This window comes from Carassius auratus, chromosome 1 (genome assembly GCF_003368295.1).
Source record: "Carassius auratus strain Wakin chromosome 1, ASM336829v1, whole genome shotgun sequence".
Classification (NCBI taxonomy): domain Eukaryota; kingdom Metazoa; phylum Chordata; class Actinopteri; order Cypriniformes; family Cyprinidae; genus Carassius; species Carassius auratus.
Window position 1 is genome coordinate 31944292 of NC_039243.1, and position 25809 is coordinate 31970100.

Here is a 25809-nt window from a genome sequence, read left to right on the forward strand (position 1 = left end):
TCATGTTAAGTTGGTATGGATTTCTCTGTATGTAGACGACATGCTGTGGTCTGCTGAGTCTTGAATGATACGTGTCAAATGCATATCTGTTTTTATACCGGGATCAGTGGAATAATCCTGTTAGAGAGAATGGAATCAAGACAGAGAAATGGGATTGTGTCAGGTTATTTATATGATGCTTTGTGACAGACGTGACATGCATGAAGGCATTTTGATATAATGCAAAAATAAAAAAGGTCAAATCATCTATATAAGATTGTGCATGGAATATTGTTATAGGAAAACATCAAAAGGTTAATTCACTCACTTTCAAACTATTCCAAAGCACTTTTTTTTTTCATGCATAACACAAAATGAGTTATTTAGCATTATGTCTAAGATTAACAATGAAAGTAAATAGAAACCTAGGGCATGCAGCTTCATCTGGTGACATATCACTTATTATTATATATGTCTGTTCATTAAATAGGTCTGTGAGATGATTATCTTTCTCTGTCTTTGTTTCACAGCACACTGAACAACAACAATATATCTCGTTTGTCAGTGGCCAGTTTTAATCACATGCCCAAGCTTAGGACATTGTGAGTATCTGACACACACACACACACACACTCACACACACACACTCAAATTTCGTCAAACCAGTCTCCAGACTGTCGTCAGCATGTTATCAAGCACTTATCATGCTGGCCCTTAATAAGTGTGATTATGGGGTAATAGCGTTTAATAACCACATTAATATGTATGTTTCATTAGCATGCATTTTGTAGATTGGAGTCTTTTGTGTGCAACCATGATTTACACCCATTTAAATGATGAGCTAAAGTAGCTAATTGCTATATCAGCATTCTGGACCTTGTTAGCTCAACGTCAGCAATAGATGATGGAAAGAAAGCCAGTGAATGCCAAGATTTGAACCATGAAACATACGTGGCTAGTTTTTCTCTATCAAATGAGAGATAGCTAGTAAATTGTCCTGTAGTGTGGTAACTAAAAACTTTTTTTGTGTGTGTAAAAAATTATAAAATAAAATATTTGTTTTTGTAAAAAAAAATGTTATGAAAATAAGGAATAATGTGGCAACTAATTTAAATAAGATGAAGTTCTATGAATGTTAAATTTAAAAATTTAAAAATATTTTTAAGGTAAATAAAGGAAACACAATAATAAAATAGTTTATAAATGACAGAAGCACATAATGAATAACTTAAAAAAATTAAAATATATAAAAAAAAATATATACAAATAAAAGGTAGTTCAAAATATTAATAGAAATTATAAGTATATAAATAATACTAAAATAAAACTGTCATCATAGTTACCAATTTATTTCCAAAGGAAAAAAATGATTAGATTAAGATCCAGATTATTTAAAAAAACTAAAATTTTCGTCATGTAATTTGTAATCTACCCAGCACTGCAACTAAATATGGTTAAAGTTTAATTTTATCAATAATTAATGACTCCTAAATGTGCAGAGATTTCTCAACAGAGAAATCACTGTGTATGTGTTTGCATGTTGTCTGCAAGTAAAAGACCGTAATTAATGAACATGAAATTGTCTGACACAAAGTCGAAGATACTCTCTCACACACATGGACACAGGATTAATCGACATATCAGCTTCGACTGCCATCAGACCTTCAAATGACTCTTTCTTTCTCTAGTCGTCTGCACTCGAATAATCTGCTGTGTGATTGTCATGTGGCCTGGCTCTCTGATTGGCTGAGACAGAGGCCCCGCCTTGGCCTCTACACACAGTGTATGGCTCCGCCCTCCCTGAGGGGCCACAACATTGCTGAGGTTCAGAAGAAAGAGTTTGTGTGTACAGGTAAGTTTGTGTGCGTTTCATTTGTGTGGCTTGTTTAAAGGAGATAAGAGCTTGTGAGAATAAAGAGAATAAATAAATGAATTTGCGGTTTTGTCAAAGCTTTCTTATTCTCTCCATTTTTGGCTTTTCTCTCTTTATTTGCTCATGCTTTCAAGACTTCAGTGAAGGCAAGTTATTTATGCGTGGGCAAAAAACTTTCTTCACTTCAAAATGCATTTAGTTGCAATATGCAGTCCATAACTTTTTAGCTTGAGAATTTTTTTTAATTTAATGCAACCTTTAGACTCAGCTTCCTTTGTATCCCTGTCATCTGTGTGTGTGTGTGTTTTAGGACCCCAGTCACACTCGTCCTGTAGTGTGCTGCAGTGTCCTGAGCTGTGCACCTGCAGTAATAATGTAGTGGACTGCCGAGGGAAAGGACTGACTGAAATACCCACCAGCCTGCCGGAAACCATCACTGAGATGTGAGTGAGGAGCTGACACACACACACACACGCACACACATGCACACACACGCACACACACACACACAAAGTGAGAGTTGTATCTGTATCAAATATTTTAACTATGGAGGCCATGCTGAAGTCATGCGCATTAATTCAGTGTGGAAATGGATTTATTTTATCAATGGCATCTCTTCTGAGGACCAACGCTCTGCCAACAGGGCCTGGATTGAGACACACATCTTTTTTAAACTGTTGTGCCTCTCACGGTCAGGGTCATTGTCTATCATTTCTCATCCCGTCTTGCTCTGTCTGTCATCCCATCGTTTTTCTTCCTCTGAAAGCTGCATGCAGGGCCTTGGCAGATGAGTCGGATTATCTCATTTGGCTCCGGTTGAATGAAATGTGTGTGTGTGTGTGTATGTGTGTGTGTGTGTGTTCGTCCACCTATGTGGGAGCCTGATTTCCATGCCCTGTCAACTTTAGAGAGCTTATCTGATTTATGACATATTTGCTGTCAAAGAGAAGAACTGATATCTTGAGAGAGACAGCGAGAAGGCGAGACGTTTTAAATAAGCATTGGTAAATGCCGAATGCTGGAATACTGAATTAATCATATATTTATGATTCTTATTTCTTGACTTGGCAGGTTGGAAATCTACAGCTGATGTTAAATTGTCTTTTATTGCATTCTTGTAAAAAAGTGAAAGTGAAAATGATGTGTAGCCAAGTTTGGTGTCCCATACTCAGTCGGAATTTAAGCTCTGTATGTAACCCATACAAGTGCACACACAGACACACACACACACACACACACACACACACACACACCGTAAACACACATCCTTAAACCAGTGACCTTTGGATTACACAACTCAACTTTTCGAATTCCACATTTAATAAAAATTAATTAGTTCAAATGTACAATGTTTACAATTTAAAATTCTTTGATTTCAGGGTTTTATTTGGATATGTGTGTGCATGTGTGTTTGTAATAAGTTTGAAATAAGGAACAAAGTAGCTGCAAGATGTACATTTGCTATTATGACATTTTGACTACAGCTAGGTGTTTTAGAAAAACATGCCTCTATCTTTTATTTCACTTACCTTCCATAAAGGTATGTACTGTAATATCACAGAATATTATAATAATATGTTGCAGAAACATCACTAAAAGTATCTGTTTTCCATGATCCTGGGTTGCATTTTTAGATATAAAGAAAGAGTGAGAAATAAAGTTGCATCCGTGAGATTTAAAGTCAGAATTATGAGTAACAACATCGTAACTGTGAACTATAATGCACCTAAAGTGATGATAATGAGGAAGAAATCATGATGATCTCTTTATTTTTGTTCATAGTGTGTAATACACTTCCAAAGACATTCAGTTATTCCTCAAGTGAAAGTGTTTGATGAGAGGGAGGTTATTGAGATCAAGTGTGACGGAGGCATTACGATGAGACGACTTCATCTAACACAAATATAATTACAGTCTTGCAATAAATACTGTTCTCTTCCTAAAGAGCTTAGCAAGAAAACACTGAGTGTGCTTTTAAGGCGATGTTAAAACGTCAATGTGTTTATAATTATATTTTTTCATGAAACACAGATGTTGGATTTAGTTTTTAGTCTGATCTAATCACACAAGCACACACTCCTCCAGACTTGGACACTACCTCAAACTGAAATACAGCAAACACACACACATCTGTGAATAAATGCATCTCAGAGATATTGACATTAATCTCACATTGATCTGCCCCCTTTTAATTTCTGTAGTGCAAAAAATAAAAATAAAATCCTATTTTCCAATAGCTTCTCAGTAGCTGGCCATCATTCACTTGGATTATTCCCTCCGTCATGTTCCCTGCTTGTGTTGATCTGGTTTATTCTCTCTGTTCACAGCCGACTGGAGCAGAACTCCATCAAGGTTATTCCACCAGGAGCTTTCGCACCTTACAAACGCCTGCGGAGAATGTGAGTGTGTGTCCGTGTGAGCACACATACATACATAACTACACACTTATCCCTCACTTTCTCTACATTTCTTCTTTTATTTTTCGCAGAGATTTGAGTAATAATCAAATAACTGAATTGGCTTCAGACTCCTTTCAAGGTCTCCGATCTTTGAATTCACTGTGAGTATCTATGTATGTCTCTCTCTCTCTGTGTGTGTGTGTGTGTGAGAAGAGAACGCAAGAGTTATATTAAGCTTCCATTCTTCAATTATTGATGATCTGACTCATTCAAGCTTTTAGAGAACAGAACGGATAAACCCCTGTAGAGTCGGAGTCAAACATACGGGACACTTGTCATTTCAAAATACGAAGAGTTTTAAAGATGCCTTCTTTAAGTTGTAGAAGTACTGATTTTATAGGATTTGTTGGTAACACTTTAGTTTAGGGACTAATTCTCACTAGTTACAGTTGCTTATCAGGATGGATATCTACGGAGCCCTGTACTTGACATGCAAGAAAAAATAAATTAATTGTGTGCACAATTTACTAATTCGTTCCCTCGATGTACTAAAACATGCACAGGATTACTATTTATTTCCCCTGATTTGCTAAGTCATATGCATAATTTACTAATTCGTTCTCTCGATTTATAAATCTCGTGCACAGTTTAGCAAATCAAGGGAATGAATTAGTAAATCATGCACACGATTTAGCCTACAGTTTTTTTCCTGCATGCCATGTGCGGAGCTCTGTATATAATTCTAGTATAGTTATAGTTCTTATAAAGCACATATCAATATCTTATTCTGCATGAGCATATTTTAGATCCCTTAATCCAACCCCAAACTTACTATGATAAGCAGTAAATTAGGAGTTTATTAAGGCACACGTCATACTGTAGTTAATAGTGAAAATTGGTTCTTAAATTAAAGTGTGACCAATTTAAAAAAAACAAGTAAGCTTGGGAATTCCTAGACTAAAGACGAAAACATGTTTTTATTGTATATGGCTAAAGCCTTAGAATATGAAACACACTGTGTGTTTAAGGGGGATAGGATGTATATGTCCTACTTGCTTGGTCTGTGTGTTTTCTTTGGTTTACATTACTGACCGGGGTCCAGTGAGCCAGAACTCTCTCTCTCTCTCTCTCTCTCTCTCCCTCTCTCTCGCTCGCTCGTTCCCTTCGGACAAGCCTCTTAAGAACACCAGCCAGCCATTTCAAATCTCTCCTGCTGAAAAAATACATCTTCAAGCCAGGAGAGTGATCCAATGCGAACACACACATGCGAGTCCTGATATGACATCACAGTAATGAAATACTTCACATGCACGCTCGGACAGAACACACACACTGCTACACACTGATTAGTTGCTGAAAGAGCGATCAAATTAGTCCAAATATTTATGGAATAAACATACAAAGGCACAGCTTTCTGTGTGGGCTGCACATGTGTAGGATCTCAGCGTAAAGCCAAAGCCATAATCTCATTATTCAATCTAAAATAAAAATGACAAGAAATGTTTAGCCATGCATTGCTCTTTTGGATTAGTCTTGAATTTCCTAATATTCATTTTTACCACAACTGTAGCATTTGCGTATGATTATAGACCATTAATACATGAGATAAGATTGATGTATCGTATTCATAATAAAAAGTTATTTTGTGATTTTACTTCATGGATCTTGGTCCGTATGATTATTTAATTCGTGTTTAAATGTGATTGGCCGGGTGGTGCATCTTGTGCTCTGTTTGATGAACCGTTTCTGATGAATGGTTATGTGCGTGGGTGGGTTATGAACATCTTTCATCTTTGCTTTTATTTAATGTTCCCTTGTGTTCCTGCCTTTCAGGGTTTTATACGGGAATAAAATCAGTGAACTTCCCAAAGGCCTTTTTGATGGACTATTCTCATTGCAGCTACTGTGAGTAATGCACATGCTGTGTATTTATGCTTTAAAATGCCGTGAAGGAAGGGCGTTTATTTCTGTGTGTGTGTGTGTGTGTGTGTGTGTGTGTGTGTGTGTGTGCGGGCGAGGCGGGTTTTGCCAAGGCTGAGAGCCAGCCATTGGATAAATGGCTTAATAAAACATACTAAATAATGACTTAATTAAAATCTAATAATGGCTTGTGTGAGGGGAAACATCGTTATCGCAGATGTCAAGATACCAACATTTTTGATATCAACACCAATGATTCTCAGTATTTCCTTAAACACCGCAGCAAAAATGGATATGCTGTTAAATTTTAAAGCTTTAACAGTATTTCTTAGTAAGTCAGGACTGCAGGACTTCTGCTGTGTGTGTGTGTGTGTGTGAGTGTGTCAGTGCATGTGGGTTTGAAGAGTATATTTAGGAAATGCTTGTTAATCCAAGTATTTATAGGGTTTTAACAAGACCATAAGTGATTGGTGCTACAACATTAGATTACAAACACACACGAGCTCAGACTAACATGTGAAACTCACAGTTGTTTATGCTCGCAAATATAAAAGTTTGGTGCCAATAACTTAAAAGCATGCACACACCGTTTTAATTGCTTTGCAGGAGATGCAGAACATATAAATCCTGTTTACACGAAACATAAAGCCTCTGTTTATTCACAAAGCGCTCATATGTTTGTCTAGAAATGTTAATCTATTTGCGTATGGCATTTGTAATATCTAAGTTCACAACACGTGTATAGATTTTCCTGTGCGTAAAATGTCAAATGCAAATGTTTATCCCAACAGGTTGCTTAATGCGAACAAGATCAATTGTTTGCGTGTAGATTCATTCCAAGACCTGCAGAATCTGAATCTTCTGTCACTTTATGACAACAAACTCCAGACCATCGCCAAGGGAAGCTTCTCTTCTCTCAGAGCCATCCAAACACTGTGAGTAACATTTGTTGCAAAATTAATAAAAATGAATGACACGGCTGTAGCTAAGACTGAAGAAAACAACAACAAAAGAATATATTATAACATTTTCATTCCTCCCATCTGCTGCTTTTGTTGCAATCAGTGTAGTAAGTCTTAACTGATGCAATTTGGATAATACTTTTTCTAGAATTATTTGACACTTTTATTAATAGTTTAAGTATTTTAAATTGGATTGCATATACACACATTGTTTTTGACTATCTTCTGAGGGTTTCTTACTTTTAGATAAGTCAGTAACAAAAAAAGAATATATATACAGTACAGACCAAAAGTTTGGAAACATTACTATTTTTAATGTTTTTGAAAGAAGTTTATTACAATTTAAAATAATTGTTTTTAAATGTATTATACTTTAAATTATCATTTATTTCTGTGATGCGAAGCTGAATTTTTTGGATCATTATCACATGATCCTTTAGAAATTATTATAATATGATGCTTCATTATCAAAGTTGGAAACAGTTCTGCTGCTTAATATTTTTTCAGAACATGTGATACTTTTTAGGATACTTTGATGAATGAAAAAAAGAAGCTATGTTTTTAAAAAATAAATATTTAGTAATAACAATATACACTACTGGTCAGTAGTTTGGGGTCAGTAATTTTTTCTTTTCTTTCTTATTTTTAAATAAAATCAATACTTTTATTCAGCAAGGATGTGTTAAATTGATAAAAAGTGATAGTAAAGAAAATATATTATTAGAATTTTTATTTTATTTTGAATAAATGCAGTTCTTTTTAACCTTTTCTTCACCAAATATATTAGACAGCAGAAGTGTTTCCAACACTCATAATAAATCAGAATATTAGAATGATTTCTAAATGATCATGTGATCGACTGATGTTACATGTGACACTGAAGGCTGGAGGAATGATGCTGAAAACTCAGCTTTGCATCACAGGAATAAATTATTTGTTTTAAGTATATTCAAATAGAAAACTATTATTTTAAGTTGTAATAATATTTCACAATATTACAGCTTTTTCTGTATTTTTGATCAAATAAATGCAGGCTTGATGAGCAGAAGAAACTTCTTTCAAAAACACTAAAAATAGTAATGTTTCCAAACTTTTGGTCTGTACTGTATATATATATATATATATACAGTATACACTGATTTTTGATGTTGTTGATTTCTAAAGACTGGTTGGAAATCAAGAGATTAATCTTGATAATTGCATTTTTTTTTGAAAGCTCTAATTTAGGAAAAAAACAAAAGTGCAAATTTGATGTATAAATTAATTTGTTTGGTTGCTGATACGTATCATCTCTTTATGATGAAGTAATTCCATTCAGTCATATTTCAGGCTGGGAGAAACCTTTGAGTGTACTCTATATGGTTTTTCAAGAAAATTCACACCTTAACTATAACCGTCATTAACAATATCCTTAAATATTTTATATTTATCAGTCATTTGGCCCAGAACCCCTTCATGTGTGACTGCCATTTGAAGTGGTTGGCGGACTACCTGCAAGACAACCCGATTGAGACCAGCGGAGCTCGATGCACCAGTCCCCGCCGGCTTGCTAACAAACGCATCGGCCAGATCAAGAACAAAAAGTTCCGCTGTTCAGGTACACACACGCATGAACATGGGTAGTCATTTTTGGTAATTTGCCAGACTTGCTTACAGACGTTGGGTTGTTTGACCCTTCTCTTCCTGTCTGGACCCGACCTTCTCCTGTAAACAGATTATAAATCAGAACGGAAATGTGAGTGAGTGTGTGTGTGTGTGTGTTATTAGTTTAGTGTTTGTCAGTTGAGTATTGATTGCTGTGGGGTTATAAATGAGCAGGATTATCTGATCAATATTCATATTCATTTATTGATCTACACACACACAGCTTTCCTCTCAGTTCTCTGTGTATCTCTCTTTGTTTAGCTAAAGAACAGTATTTTATACCAGGTATGTTCAGCTACTAAACATTTGGTCTGTGTGCACTGCAAAAAAAAAAACAAAAAAACTTTGGACTAATGCATGTAAATTTAATGCACATTATCATGCAGATAAAAAAAAACTTTTGTGCACAATTAAGGTTCCTGAATGCTAGAGAAACAGACTACCTGAAGTGCAAAAGTGTGTTGCTTTGAGATTTATTTTATGTATTTGTATAGAAGAGATACGTATAATAGTGCTGTTTTGTGTCAGAATCTATAATCATTTATTTAAAAACACATTAGAAATGGAAGAAACAATATTATTAAAATATTATTGTTTACATTTAAATCTGAATTGATGTTTTGAAAATGTAAATGTCAGGGTAAAACAGATATCCTGATATCTTAATAAAGAATATGCCTCATTAAAAAGTACATTATCTTTATAAATTTAGACATTAAATAATGTTTTTACAGTAATGAAATGCATGCATTTCCTAAAAATGAGATATAAAACAACATGAACACTATAAGACTATAAGAACATGGCTTGTGTTTAAACCAAACTACTAATGCAGTATGATGGTTATGCATGAAGTTTTTAGATGAGACAACACACAACGGCTCTTCAGTCTAGTGTTCATTTGCTGTCAGATGGTCACCTGATCAGTTTCACTCTTGCTGTGTGCATGCTCACAATTAGCACACAGTGGCATGGATCTGAAACACAGGTTTTCCAGAATTTTACTGTTTGAATGTATATATTACATATTCTCTCTTCATTTCTCGCACACACACTCAGGAATTCATCATATCAATAAGTGTAAGTAACTGACACATGACTGATAATACGTCACCCTACAAGCCCCTCCCCCTCCTCAACCCCAACCAATCACAGGCCAGGACCCTGAATATATGTAAATTGTGCTCAGAGGTTACTGAAGTTACTGTACCGTGTGTTTAATGTTCAACAGTTGCAATATTCCTGCTACACTCTTCCCGTTTTCCCCCACATATCTCCTCTCTCTCTATTACTCCCACTAGTTTATCCCAGCTAAACAAAGTAGAATCTCATTCTTTATCCCTGTTTCTCTTTCTCTCTGTGTGTGTTGTGGAGGAAATTCAGCGGGGTTTTCCTTTGTGCTTGATCTAACCATGTGGTTGCAGACTCGGACTAAAACATGGTTCTGTCAAGCACCATGGAAGGTCTTGCAGCATCTACAGCATGGCAAGCAACAAGAAACAACCTTGGTTGTGTGTGTGTGTAAATGTGTTTGTCTTTGTTTGTGTGTGTTGTATGTGTTGTTAAAAATGATAAACCCGATAGCATGTTGCCATGGTGAAAACTGAGTTTCCTCTGATCTTGCACAATTAACCTTTAACCTTTAACCTCCTCCCTCCCAGAGATCCTCTACTTTTACCACTCTACCTTTCCTCCTTCAAGCCTACTCTTCTCCTTCTCTATTTCTCTCACACGCTCTCTTTTTGTGATTGTGTTGTGTGTAATGGTGTGTGTGTGTGTGTGTGTGTCTAGGTGTGGAAGACTACCGGTCGAAACTAGGTGGGGATTGCTTCGCGGACCTGGCCTGCCCAGAGAAGTGTCGCTGTGAAGGAACCACAGTGGACTGCTCTGGACAAAAGCTCACAAAGATCCCGGACCACATTCCTCAATATACAGCAGAACTGTGAGTGTCTCTCGCTCTCTCTCTGTCTTTTAAGGTTCCACTGAAAGTGAAAATCACTCACCGAACATTGTTTACTCGTTCCGAACCCATCTTCATCCATGCTTGAAACAGAAATGAAGATATTTTTAATTAAACTCATCCTTCCCCAATCCATTCCAACAAAACTTTGATGTTTCACAAAGAGATACAAAAATAACTAATCCAGTTGAGCTTCCTCAATAATCAATGGGATTTGCTCTCGTGCATCAAACATGTCTTATCTTACCATATTTAATGTTTTGTATGTATGAGTGTTAGTCAATTTTTAAATGTGAATAAAATCCTAAATTAAATCTGAACTTCATATAAAGCATAAAAAAACTAACACACCAAAAAAAATAATAAAAGAAAATCCAAAGTTCAAGGATCATTGAAAGCTCTGAAACTGAAACGTTTGCCTTTTCTTTTCTTTTGTGCACAGGCACATTTATGTTCATACACTTTGATGTTTTTTCACTTTCAATATGAATCTACAGTCAAGAATTTTCAGTGGTCCTTTGAATTTTTTGTGTGTGCAGATTCCTTTTTTTTTCATAAAAAGCAGTTATGGCTCTTCAGAAGATGGATTAAACCACTCAATTCATATGGATAACTTTTACGATGTATAAAAAAAAAAAAAAAAAGATGAATTCTTATGGTTCTGATGGATTTAGAACGTCATGGTGAATAATTGATGACAGAATGTTTTGTGAACTATCCCTATATATTTGCATCCAGTCATCCACTTCAAACGTTTGTTAATCAAGAAATAGTACAATTACATTAAAATAGGTTTTGTGTTAAATTGTGAATGGTGCACAACCTTGCTATACATTATTACTTATAAACAGGGATGCACATACGTTTTTAAGACTGGTTCTAATGGGAGTTTAAGGAGATTGGGTTTGGTGCTCGCACTGCACATAGTGTGACCTATTAAATATAATTACATAAAAATAATAGTAATAACGGTATTATTGCACTTTATTTATTTTGTTTTTATTTTAAATAAAATAAATGTAATTTAAATAAAAGGTACAATTATTTAATAGCGCACTTAAAAATACAATGCTAATATTTACATTTTCATTTATTCAGTTTTTTATGATTTCATATATTTCATACGACTTTATTCTCGTAATATTTCGACTTTATTCTCGTAATATTTCAACTTTATTCTCAAAGTATTTCGACTTTATTCTCGTAATATTTCAACTTTATTCTCAAAGTATTTCAACTTTATTCTCGTAATATTTCAACTTTATTCTCAAAGTATTTCAACTTTATTCTCGTAATATTTCAACTTTATTCTCAAAAGATTTTGACTCTATTCTCATAATATTTCGACTTTATTCTCATAATATTTCAACTTTATTCTCATAATATTTCAACTTTATTCTCGAAAGATTTCGACTTTATTCTCGTAATATTTCAACTTTATTCTCGAAAGATTTCGACTTCATTCTCAAAGTATTTTGACTTTATTCTCGTAATATTTCAACTTTATTCTCGAAAGATTTTGACTCTATTCTCGTAATATTTTTACTTTATTCTCGAAGTATTTCGACTCTATTCTCATAATATTTCAACTTTTTTCTCGAAAGATTTCGACTCTATTCTCATAATATTTCGACTTTTTTCTCATAATATTTCAACTTTATTCTCGTAATATTTCAACTTTATTCTCAAAAGATTTCGACTTTATTCTCGAAGTATTTAGACTTTATTCTCGTAATATTTTTACTTTTTTCTCATAATATTTCAACTTTTTTCTCGAAAGATTTCGACTCTATTCTCATAATATTTAGACTTTTTTCTCGTAATATTTCAACTTTATTCTCATAATATTTCGACTTTATTCTCGAAGTATTTAGACTTTATTCTCGTAATATTTCGACTTTATTCTTGAAGTATTTCGACTTTATTCTTGTAATATTTAAACTTTATTCTCAAAATATTACGACTTTAATATCATAATCTTCGATTTTTTTTTCAACGTGGCACTAGAACGCCGTCGTAATTTCAAACCTAAAATCAGCAAGCTTTTATTTTGGTGGTTTGCCAGAAAGTAACAATCTTTTTTGTGATTTTATTTTTATTTATTTTTTTCATGCAGTCGCTTGAACAATAATGAATTTACAGTGCTGGAGGCTACAGGGATCTTTAAGAAGCTTCCTCAGCTGCGCAAAATGTAAGTCTCTTTCTGTGTCTTTGTTATATGTAATTACACAGTTTAGATGACCAACACTTAAATTTATTTGGCAACTTGCTTTGTTTCGCAGTAACTTCAGTAACAATAAGATCACAGATATTGAGGAGGGCACATTTGAGGGGGCCGGTGGAGTGAACGAGCTCATACTGACAAGCAATCGCTTGGAGAGCGTCCACTACAGCATGCTGAAAGGCCTCGGTGGGCTCCGCACACTGTGAGTATCACACGCTCACACACCCCACTGAATGACTCGAGTAAACTTCAGGGTAGTGCATGCACTGTCCAAAAAAATATAGCATCTAGGTGTGATTCTATTTTCTGGTGTGGTGTGTTTTCTCATTGGAAGCTTCTGGCTGTTTTAAACGATTGTATGTGTGTGTTTGTCATGTGCAGGATGTTGAGGAGTAACAAGATAAGCTGTGTCAATAACAGTAGTTTTACTGGTCTGAGTTCTGTGAGGCTGCTATCCCTCTATGATAACCTGATCACCTCCATGTCCCCGGGAGCCTTTGACACACTGCATTCCCTCTCAACACTGTGAGTACCAACAAAGTGTTCTGTTTTGTTTCAGCACTGTTCCAAAACTGAGTTAGCGGCCTAAATCGGTGTCTATCTTCTTAGGGAACATCATCATCTAAATGGCCCGTTCATTTCATAATTATATTCAGTGCTGGGAGTAACTGATTACATGTAATCTGGTTTACATAATCAGATTCCATAAATTAAATTATTGTAATTATATTACATGTTAAAATACTTGTAATCAGACTACATTTACTTTTTTCATTGATTGCATGATTACATCGTATTTCCCCAGTAGCAATGAATTATTCATAATATTTTGATTCTCTATAATTCTTCCTTTCATCTTTTAAATGTACCTTTTTATATCCTTCTGTTAACTTTAAGTTAAACATAATTAAGTTAATAATTAAGAAACACATTTGCATGTTTACGGCTGTAGTAGATTATTTATTTTAATTTTTGTTAATTTAAAATGATTGATTTTAATTTAATCTCTCTAAAAATGGATTGAATTATGTCATTTAAACATGTATCCACTGTAAAATTAAGGACTTAACTGAGGTGATCTGGAACTCTATATATCCGTTTTATAATAAACGAGAAGGTTTTGAATTCTGAAACTTACAGGATGTTTTATAGCACAATGACCAAATTTGATTTCCCAATTCATGACTCCTTTAACCTTCACTACATAATTTTTCCTTTTTGCCATCCTGCAGGAACTTGCTGGCCAATCCGTTTAACTGTAACTGTCATCTAGCATGGCTGGGGGAATGGCTCCGAAAGAAACGAATCGTTACAGGCAACCCTCGCTGTCAGAGCCCATACTTTCTTAAGGAGATCCCTATTCAAGATGTAGCCATTCAAGACTTTGCCTGCGAAGACGGTACGGCTATGAGTGTGTGTAGGGGTGCATGTATGTTAGAAGATCTTGTTTCTAGCTCTCTGATAAGATCTGCAATGCTAGCTTGAGCATCTTTCCAGGCAAGCTTACAAAACAGTCACCCCTCTATATCTTCACATCATCTCAGCTTTCATTCTCGACTTGTGATAAATGAGAACATTAGCATGCTGATTAATTTTCTGTGTGTGTGTGTGTGTGCATGCAGGTAATGATGAGAATAGCTGTTCGCCCCTGGCTCGCTGTCCTGCCGAATGCTCATGTTTGGATACGGTGGTTCGCTGCAGTAATAAAGGACTAAACCTTTTACCCAAAGGCATTCCTAAAGAAGTTACAGAACTGTGAGTGTGCACAAACACACTATGGCCACAAACCTCACAGCAGTTTCATTTTCAAAAATCCCCTTATCGGATCCAGGCACACGTCTCGCACAACATACTTGACGTCTGAAACAATACACGGCTGTTATATATACGTCTTTGAAGCTTCTCCCATTACACTGTTGCTAATGTGCTATTTCCTCTGTGTTTGAGTAATAACTTGTTCGTCTTTTTCTGATAGCTATCTCGATGGCAACCAGTTCACGCAAGTCCCTCTGGAGCTATCGAATTATAAACACCTCACCCTCATGTAAGTACAGCCCTCTCTTGAGTCAGCCAATCAGGGCCCTGTCCCTTTAAAACCAGCCAATCATAGCAGACCTGTAATTATGATGTTTGATCCATTTTCTCATCCAGATATTCCCAAAAAAGTTTGAAGCTGTATTTATTTTGGCTTTTCCTCTTATTTCCCGCACTATGAGTACAGAAGTCCACCGAGTGTACCAAATGTATAAAGCACTAATTAACAATAATCGTTATACAGTACATGCAAAATGCAAATCCATCAATTGAATAGTATAGCGATATATTGATACTGATGCAAGTATCGAAAGTATCAATACTCAAATAAAAAATATCGATACTAAGGTATTTTTTTTTACCAGTGATTTTGTTTATTAAACAAACAAAAAATGCCTACAATATGCCTTAAATTGGACGAATAACCTATGTTAGCAAATAATTGTGTTGAAGGGATTGTCCTGCTCATCTGAACACACGCAAATGTTGCAAGGCAGAATCAATCAATTACAGAGAGCGTACACTCACTTCTGACAGTGCATTTAAATACAGCTGCGTTTCCCAAGAGTAGCCTATAATAAGAGAGCATTTATGTTTTTGGAAAAGGCAGCCCAGAACAATGCAGAAAAATGTAAAGTTATTTCACAATTAACTTATTGAAATTGTACCCTAGTTTGTGCAGTATATTTATTAAAATTTGAACGTTAAAAGTTCATATTGCTCTACATTCTGTATTTTTAATATAAATCATACACTCTCCGAATAAAAAGGTTGCATTTTATGCATGTAACAGCCTGTAACTGGCAGTCCCTTATGACAATGAACCATGGTAAAGTGAACATAGTTTAAATATAGTATTTGTAGTTTAGAAGTATTGTATCGGTATCGATATCGACGATACTGGCCATTAAAAGTATCTGTATTGTATTGAAGACAAAATATGTGGTATGCTGTTAAATGATTCTTTATGTATTTTGCATTTTGACTTCATGCCTAATGCGTAACTATTTTACATGCTTGGTGTTTGCTGTTAAGGTCACTGTATTGATAAGTTCAGCCATTTGAGTGTCTTTAATGTGGACGTTCACGTGTGCATTGTCTTATGCCATGCATTAAACCATGTAATGGAAAGTGTAATAAGTAATTCCTTGCAATCTTTGTTAATTTGATTTGAATTTAAGTCAATGCAGTGTTTGTTTATTTAACAAGATTAAATAATCCTAAATATAAAGAATCTTGTGCTTTTTAATGCTGTGCAATATTTTGTTATTGCAGTTTAACCTAAATGTTGGCTTTAAGTGTTTGATTTTCTTGAGGCTCATAACACTCTGCCTGTGTGTGTGTGTGTGTGTGTGTGTGTGTTTTCTTGCAGTGATTTGAGTAATAACCAGATCAGCACATTGTCCAACCACAGCTTCAGTAACATGTCTGAGCTGCTCACCCTGTGAGTGTCCACATGATCTATGTCTATGTCTGTAGCTGTGCATTGTGCTTGTGTGAATTTTAACAGTTTTATATTTTGTGCAGTATGTGTTTTTCAGTATGTGTATGAAGTAATTTTTTGCCGCCAGTTTTAGACCATTTTGATCTAACTTACCTATTTAAGTTTATTGACCTTGTTTTCTTTGTTTCAGTAATTTATTTTTGGAAAAAAAATGCACTTATTTTTTTTTACTTACTGAGTTTGCATGGCCTGACGCTTCTGTGCAAACATTGTAATATGTTTTGTTTCACCCCAGAATATTAAGCTACAACAGACTGAGGTGTATTCCTGTTAAAGCTTTCGATGGCCTCAAGTCTCTGCGCCTCTTGTGAGTACTTCACTGATGTGTGTGTGTGTGTTAGTGTGTGTGTGTGTGTGTCTTTGCTAGAATTTGATTTATGTGTTTTGGACTCTCTTGGATGGCTTCATTTCTCTCTTCTCTCTGCAGGTCTCTCCATGGTAATGATATTGCTGTGATCCCAGATGGTGCTTTCAAAGATCTGTCCTCGCTCTCCCACCTGTAAGAACCTCAGAATGAACACACACACACACACACACACACACACACACGCACAAGCAGTTATGAGTGCACCAAATAGGTTTTGACAGCTGGATGTACTTTGGTTCTCTCTTACTCTCACACAAACACACTGAAACACTTTCTCTGTCTGGACTTTGGGTTCTGCAGCCACAGATTGCTTGAATTCTCAGTCTCCCACGATGACCCTTTTTTTTTTTTTTTATAAATCCCATGGATCAGTTTCACAAGTTTTAATTATGACTGACAGCTGAGTAGAACAAATCTGTATATTGCAGTACACATCAAATTGTCAAGCATTATATAAAAAATACTATTTCCTAAATCCAAATCACATTAAAATCACATTAGGTGTCTGCATTTTATTTCAGTTTTGTTTGATTTTAATTTCAATGTTTCTTTATGAAGTTTGGCATGCTGCTTATGAAAAACACATTACTTCTTGTGTATCATTAACTATTAATGAAATCTAAAAACATATGTTGACACTAATACTGTCACGATCATTAGATGGAGTGCCCATGAACTTCAGTAGAGGGCACTCCACTCAGGACCATTCCACCCATCAACCACCAGATATCACCATATCATTACTTGGACACTAGCATCTCTCATACTGTTGCACCACATCCGAACTACATTCCCCATGAGTCACTGCATCACAATCACCTAGCCACACCTGCACCTCATTCATCAGCCAATTTCCTTGCCACACCTGCACCTCATTTACACACACATAAAAGCAGCACAATCACAATCTCACTCACTATGAAGTCTTGTTTAGCCTGTCTGACATTTCAGAGCGTTTCCTTGTGTTTGGTCTTCCCGTCTCTAATCTTGGATTGTTTACCGACTCTGATTCTCTGCTGCCTGGCCTGATCTCTGCTTGTTACCATTTTCGATTATGGATATCCCTGACATACCTGACGCCGTTCCTGAATTCTGCCTCTTTGACCATTCTTAAATAAAGCACTGCATTTGGATCTGAACATCTCTGACTCTCTCTACATAGCAAATACAAGCGTATCTGTTATTACTCATGTATACTGTAAAAATGACATGCTATGTGCATAATGAGCCATCAACAATAGTTTAACAAACAGCTAGCAAAAGCAAGTCGTCCATAACTTCAGAAGTCAACGCCGGATGATTTTTGTCTGTTATGACTGGAATGTTCCTGAAAGCACTCGATTATTATTACAGAATGTTAAAGAAACTTCTAGAATGTTCCCATCCTTGCAAAAGCAAAATATCTTTGTTTCATAATTTAGTTTCATAACCAGTGTTTCATAATTAATGATAGAAGTTCTAAAATAAAATGCTATGTGAAAATAAATAGTACAGCAATAATCAGCACCACAGAATTAAATGTAATCCAAAACTTTTTTTGTTGCATTAGGTTTCTGTATCATCCCCATTTTTGTGGAAGACGTGTGATATGTTTCTGTGTGTGTTTCTTTCAGCGCTCTGGGAGCAAACCCTCTGTACTGTGATTGTCACATGCAGTGGCTCTCTGATTGGGTAAAGAGCGGCTACAAGGAGCCTGGAATTGCACGGTGTACTGGTCCTGGAGAGATGACGGACAAACTGCTGCTGACTACACCCTCTAAAAAATTCACATGCACAGGTAAAACCACTCGTGCACTTTAGACACACTCATCCTGCCAAGAGAGATTAGTAGTAACTGCATTAGTACTAACTCAAACACTAGCTTATATGCACAGATGTTAATATTGCAAGTAATGTGTTTGATTGGTGCATTTGTAGAGGTGCTGGGGACTTGTGGTTTTCCTGTGCCAGGTAAGGAAGTCAATAAGAGCCAAGTCTGAGCTCATAAACCCCGGCCCCCTGTATCTGCCACCCAACCTTTCCTCAGGTTTAAAGTGACCTCTTTGACCTGTGTTGGTTTGTGATGCCTTACCTGTTCAATCCTATGTGTGTTTGTTAGTCTGTGCTTGTTATATTTCTGTTTGTGCCTATAACAGGTTGTGTAATTATAGTTTCCTCTGTATTCTACATAGGTCCGGTGGATGTAAACATTTTGGCAAAATGTAACCCATGTTTATCCAACCCCTGCAAGAATGACGGGACCTGCAGTAACCACCCCGTCGATTTTTACAGATGCACCTGTCCATATGGTTTTAAGGTATATTTAAACTTAAATGCATAATAAGAACATCTAATTAGTGGTGTAGCTGATTTAATAAACTTTCTATGCACAACCTTTTTGTGTTATATCAGTATATATCGGTATAAGATCGGTATATCGGTTTGGTTTGTTTGAGGAAAGTTTGTTTTCACATGACAGGCAGTATAATGGCAAATACATAAAAAAATATTATAAAACCGAAACTAAATAATAAAAAAAAAAACCTACTGTTATACAGTAGGAGGCGCTATTACACATCTTCTGATAGAATACTGTATGTCTGGATCAAAATACTGTGAAGAAGAAACAGAAAAAAGTAGATGCAAATGTAAAATAACACGATCATCAATCATCACACAGCATGTAAATCAAAACTACCTAATGTTACTAAATGAAATGTGGATCCAGGAAATGTTTTATGACTGATGTGTTTTAGGAAGCAACCGATTCCATCTGTGTTTTGATCATCGTTCAGAATTTGATCCAGATAAAAATTGATAAAAATTATGTTTTCTCAGCTTTTGTTCAAAATGTTGCTTGTGTGACCAACAATACAAGTGTGGATTAAAATATAATACATGAAGCTAGAATAGTATGTGTGTGTGTGTGTGTGTGTGTGCTTAAAAGCAGAGGCTCTGTTATTCTAACATATTGCATGTTCGGATATAAATAAAAATTTTATGAAAATGATCGAAAATGCTGACAGCAACTGGCAACTTTTGAAAAAAAAGAAGAGAGTTTACATGTTTACTCATTTGCATAGAGTAACATTTGTACGTGATGCGTGAATGTGGATTTGTAATGCAACCTGTGTGTTCATATAGGGCCAAGACTGCGAGGAACCAATTCATGCGTGCATCAGTAACCCTTGTCAGAATGGAGGAACTTGTAATCTGAAAGACGGAGAACAGAACACTCACTGGTGAGACAGACCTTCATCACCGTCATCATCGAAATGACGTGTTGTCTATATGAGACTGATCAAGAACTCCTTTATTGTATTCAGGCCATGCTGAATGTGGCTTTCATTTAGTACATTAAGTAAATGCTTAGATGTGTGTCTGTGTCCCTGTTGCTCCGGTAATGAATATACTTTATGGACAGAGTGTGTCTAATCTGTCTTAATCAGACTGAAGTGTCTGAAACTGTTCTGAGCTCACTCATGCACTTAATCAGCCAATCAAGAGCGATGGAGAATAAGAAACGTTTCATTTGAGAACTTCTGCTTTACATGTTGATTAGGTAGTGTAACGTAATACACCAGACACGCACGGCGCATAAAATAATTTCTTCTGTCCCAGTTTAATATGCAGAGCCCGCCGTAAGTCATTCATAAGACAACTTCCCAAAGAGTGAAAACAATATTCAGTCAACTTGGGGTCAAACGGTGTGTGAATTTGGAACCTGATAATGCACTGATAAATGTATGCTCATAAATCATAAATGTAAATGGATCACTATTACTACATTTGAATTCAAACCAGTTTAATGTGTTGGGTATAAATCAGTCTTCACTCATGCATACACAGATAAAATACTTGAATGACCTTCTGTAAGCAGTTGTACATATGTGTATAGCACTGAATGCTTAAATAAACACTTATGTAATACACAGTCCAATGTGAAATGCAAACTGTACATCTAATGTTTTTCACACATGCATGCATTGCTGTTCAAAAGTTTGGGGTCAGTGTGATCTTTTTTTTTAATGTTTTTGAAAGATGTCTGTTATGCTGCATTTATTTGCTAAAAATATAGTAAAAAAAGTAATATTGTGAAATATTATTATCATTTAAAATAACCATTTCTGTTTTAATATACTTAAAAAAAGGGTTTTTTTTTCAGCATAATTTCTCCAGTTTTCAGTGTCTCATGATCCTTCAGAAATCAATATAATATACTGATTTTTGTTGCTCATCAAGTCGATTAGTTTTTGATTAGTTTAATGCATGCTTTCGGAATAAGTAAACCCTTTTTTCTTTAAAAAAATGTTTTACTGGCCCCAAAACTGAAAAACGGAGATGTGATAATTTCTAAGCACCTATACTTACACTTTTGTGATGAGATAGTAAAAAAAAAAAAATGTAAGCAGGGACCCAAACACATGCAGACAGACTGTGAGAGATATGTAGTGACATACAAACAAACAAACCAATTTTAGACAGTTAGTAATCAACGCTGCACACAGAATTCGAAAGAATTGACAAGTCATATGTGTGTGTGTGTGTGTGTGTGTGTTCAGGTGTGTGTGTCCAGATGGATTTGAGGGCGACGAATGTGAGATAAATATCGATGACTGTGAAGATAATGACTGTGAGAATAACTCTACGTGTGTGGATGGGATCAACAACTACACCTGTCTCTGCTCACCTGCATACACAGGTAACACACACACACACACACACACACAAACACACACACACACAAGGACTAAATGCTAAATGCTCTGCGTTCTCTGTGCTCTGTGTTTGATGCTAACATGCTAATGTGCCGCTTGAGCTAACATGCTAACATGTCAAACACATCTTCTGTATTTCTTTGTCTTTCTCTCTCTGTACTTGTTTCTCTTTTTCTACTAGCTGCTAATAATAATGAGGTGGAGAAAGGTTAGTTGACTGTCTTTCACTTCATCCTCCCATTCTGTCTCTTTCCTTTGCTGTTTCTGGCTAGTGCGTCCTCTGTGCTTGCTAACGTATGAAACGCACACACACACACACACACACTCATTGATGTTTGGCTGGCTAATACACTGTCAATAGAGCTGTATTGTGTTGTTGTTTTTCCCCTACTGTAGGATGATTAATCAAAGACTATCCTACACACAATGTGACTCTTGTTTTCCTTGATTATTCACACTCCTCCCACTCTTTCTGTCTGTTTATAATGTGTGTGTGTGTGTGCAGGGGAGCTGTGTGAAGATAAACTGGATTTCTGTGCTTCAGAGCTAAACCTGTGTCAGCACGACTCCAAATGTATTCTAACCGCTAAGGGATTCATGTAAGTCTTTAAGACGGCCACTGCCTGTGTTATAGATTTAACCTCAAACTATGAATCCACTTTCTTTATTTTTTTCACCTTCTTTACAGTTTGGCGAGAACTGTCTGATTTTTTTGTCTAATAAATACAGTTGCACAGGTTTTCATCCATCCATCTGGAAACAAAACTGTGTTTGAAAGTTACTGGACTGCTTTTGGCACTATAAGTTTGTAGCATCAAATCTTTCTTATTATTATTCAAAGCTTTATAGAAAATAATTAGGATAGAAAGACATCAAGAATATTTTTTTTATGTTTTTTCAATAAGTCTCTCATGCACATCAAAGCTGCATTTATTTGATCAAAAATACAGAAAAAAAAACGTTAATATTGTGTAATATTATTGCAATTTAAAATAATAAATTTTCATTTTAATATACTTAAAAAATATAATTTATTTCTTTGATTTCCAAATCTATATATATAATTTATTTTTTGGAAACTGATACTTTTTCAGTATTCCACGATGTAAAAAACGTTCAAAAGAATATTTATTCAAAATGGAAATCTTTTCTAACAATATATAATACTGTTTAAAATATTTGTTTTCCTTTTTTTAAGATAATGATACTTTTATTGTAAAAATATAAGCAAACAAAATGACTGTTTAACAGTATTTTTTAGCAAATAAATGCAGCCTTCCCTGGTTCAGCATTAGACTTGCTTCAAAAACAAAACAAGAATATTACTGATTCCAAACTTTTGAATTGAACTGTATTTGTATCATTTACTGTATATTATGGCTCCCGCTGGGGTCACTATAAAAATCACTTTTAAAGATCACATGATGTGATATGCGTGAATGATGATTTATGTGACACTTTATAGTGTGTTTAAATTCTTAAAAAAGAAATTCAGTGGGTCAAGTATTTAAAACTTTAGTAATTAGAGAAGTCTAATCACAGAACACAATAGATTTCACTGTTCATAAATATTATTATTATTTATATACAAAAGAAGCAGCATGAACCTACAACAAATTTAGACTCCAAACCCAAAATGACCTTAAGTTGATAAAGCTTCTTTTTTTTTTTACATATGGCTTCTGCATTTTGACTTAGGTTTAATTTCAAGTATTTAGTCCACATACATTCACTTTGAGGCATATATATGCAAGTGCTGGGTTTAAAAAAAAAATAATAAAAATAAAAAATAATATATATATATATATATATTATGGATAAAGACCCATTTATATTAAGCTTTTTTAAATTCAAAATATATTTATAGAATTATTATTTAATAGTTTCCATTAAAAAAAATCAGATATTATGTAGAAAACATTTTTTTTACCCACTATTGAATCACTATTAAAATAATTTTAAACATCAATTTTAAAATGTATAATTATTATTCCAAAGCCGTTTTACATAAACTGATGCTATGCAACCCTCAGTGAGAAAACATAAAAGCACAAACTGTTCTTGAAAGTTCCGGAGGATCAATATTATTTCTTATTGTTAAAAATGCAATGCAAAATAATATTTTCTTTTTTTCTACACTTTCTACGCCAGTATAAAGTTAGTTCATATCTGTGATGAAAATAAAGCTATTAGCCATTATACAATTTACTACAAAAAATGATTTCCATAAAGCAAATTCATCTGCACAGAGGGAAAGTGAGCTGTGCTTGTCAAGAGATTTCACAGAATCTTTCAAAAAGTTAAAGATGGCAGTTTGAGTTTTATCTTGTGTGTTTGTGCAGGTGTGAGTGCACTCCAGGTTACACCGGGGAGCACTGTGAGGTGGATTTTGATGATTGTGCAGATAATAAGTGTAAAAACGGAGCTCAGTGCACTGATGCAGTGAATGGCTACACATGTGTGTGTCCAGAAGGCTACAGGTGAGCACACTACATTGATCAGGAACCGATCAACAGAGAGATCACCAAGTGAAATACGGTGTGTGTGTGTGTGTGTGTGTGTGTGTGCAGTGGGTTGTTCTGCGAGTTCTCTCCTCCGATGGTCCTGCCCAGAACAAGTCCGTGTGACCACTATGACTGTGCCAATGGTGCACAGTGTGTTATCAAGGACTTGGATCCTGTGTGTCTGTGTCTTCACGGTTATGAGGGCGTGCACTGTGAGAAGCTGGTCAGCGTCAACTTCATCAACAGAGAATCATTCCTGCAGATTCCCTCCAACCTCATTACAGAGCAGGCCAATATATCACTACAGGTACAGCAGCACACATATAAAGAGAGAGAGAGGTCATCGTTCATTGCATGCACACACACTCATGTGCTCTGAATGCATGTCATAGATCGCCACAGATGAGGACAACGGAGTGTTGCTGTATAAAGGAGACAGTGAACACATTGCGGTGGAGCTGTACAGAGGCCGACTGAGAGTCAGTTATGACTCTGGATCCTACCCTCCATCTGCCATCTACAGGTACACACACCTTTATACTGTGGAGACGAAACTATACGTTTATAATAGACTACATTTAAATCTAGACTCAAAACTCATCTGTTTAGTTGTGCATTTATTGAGTGAGCACTGTGCAATGTCCGAACTGATTGCACTGTATTTTACATATTAACTGTAAAATATTTTGAACTGTTTTTAAATTACTTTTAAATAAGTACACTTTTAAATCATTTATAAAGTTTTAAAATTGCTTGTTTTTTTGTGATTTTTTTTTTTCATGATTATTTTAATTTCTACCATTGTGTATGAAATGTGCTATATAAATAAACTTGCCTTGCCTTAAATCGGGACATTTCAGTTTATTTTTTATTTTTTTTATTAAGCTAATCTATATTTATTGTGGACTTTATATACACGCTACTGTTAAAAAGTTAAGATTTAAAGAAAAAAAAATATTATTTAAAAAAATTGTTACATGGTGTCACTTATGGTATAATAGTGTTGCATTTTAAACATAGCTTACAGTAACTTGCACATTTCTGTATTATTATATTGTCATACATTTCCTATATTATAAGCCATTATGATAAAATTGTAATTTATTTACAGAGTGATATGCATTAGATTTGAATTTTACTTCATGTATTTATTGTTGAACATTAAAAAAGTTTAGCTTTGGTTGATGTTTTTATTTTCTTCTTTTTCTGTAGTGATGAAAAATCATGGCTTTATTTTCTCTGAAGTCTAATCAGTTCCTCTCATTTGTTCTCTCTCTCTCTCTCTCTCTCTCTCTCTCCTCTCTCTCTCTCTCTCTAGTGTTGAGACTATAAATGACGGCAGTTTTCATGTTGTGGAGCTGGTGGCAAAGGACCAGTCTCTGTCTCTGTCCATCGATGGAGGAAGCCCCAAATCCATCAGCACTGGCAGCAGTCCCAGCCCAGGACCCAGCCCTGCTCCGCTTTATCTCGGGGGTGTGTGAAACACACTCATCCGCTTCTTTTTCATTTTATTAAGGAAAAATAATCTAATGTAATGTGTGGTATCAAACAGAGTCAGGAATGAACTTTTCCAGTAAGCGGGCATTTATTAAATTACCTTATTAATGCCAAATACCTAAATTTAACCAATTACTTCAAGCCGAACATGATACTTTAAACGTTCCCAGTAACCACAAACTGTTGTATATAATGGTATATAATGTTGTTATAATGATTATTAATATTGAATGATAGGGTGTGTT

General features: G+C 35.2%; 1 pseudogene; it reads left to right on the top strand.

Annotated features, from left to right (window-relative positions):
• LOC113107798 (slit homolog 2 protein-like) overlaps positions 1-25809 on the top strand; it is a 71607-nt pseudogene that overhangs the window by 41081 nt on the left and 4717 nt on the right.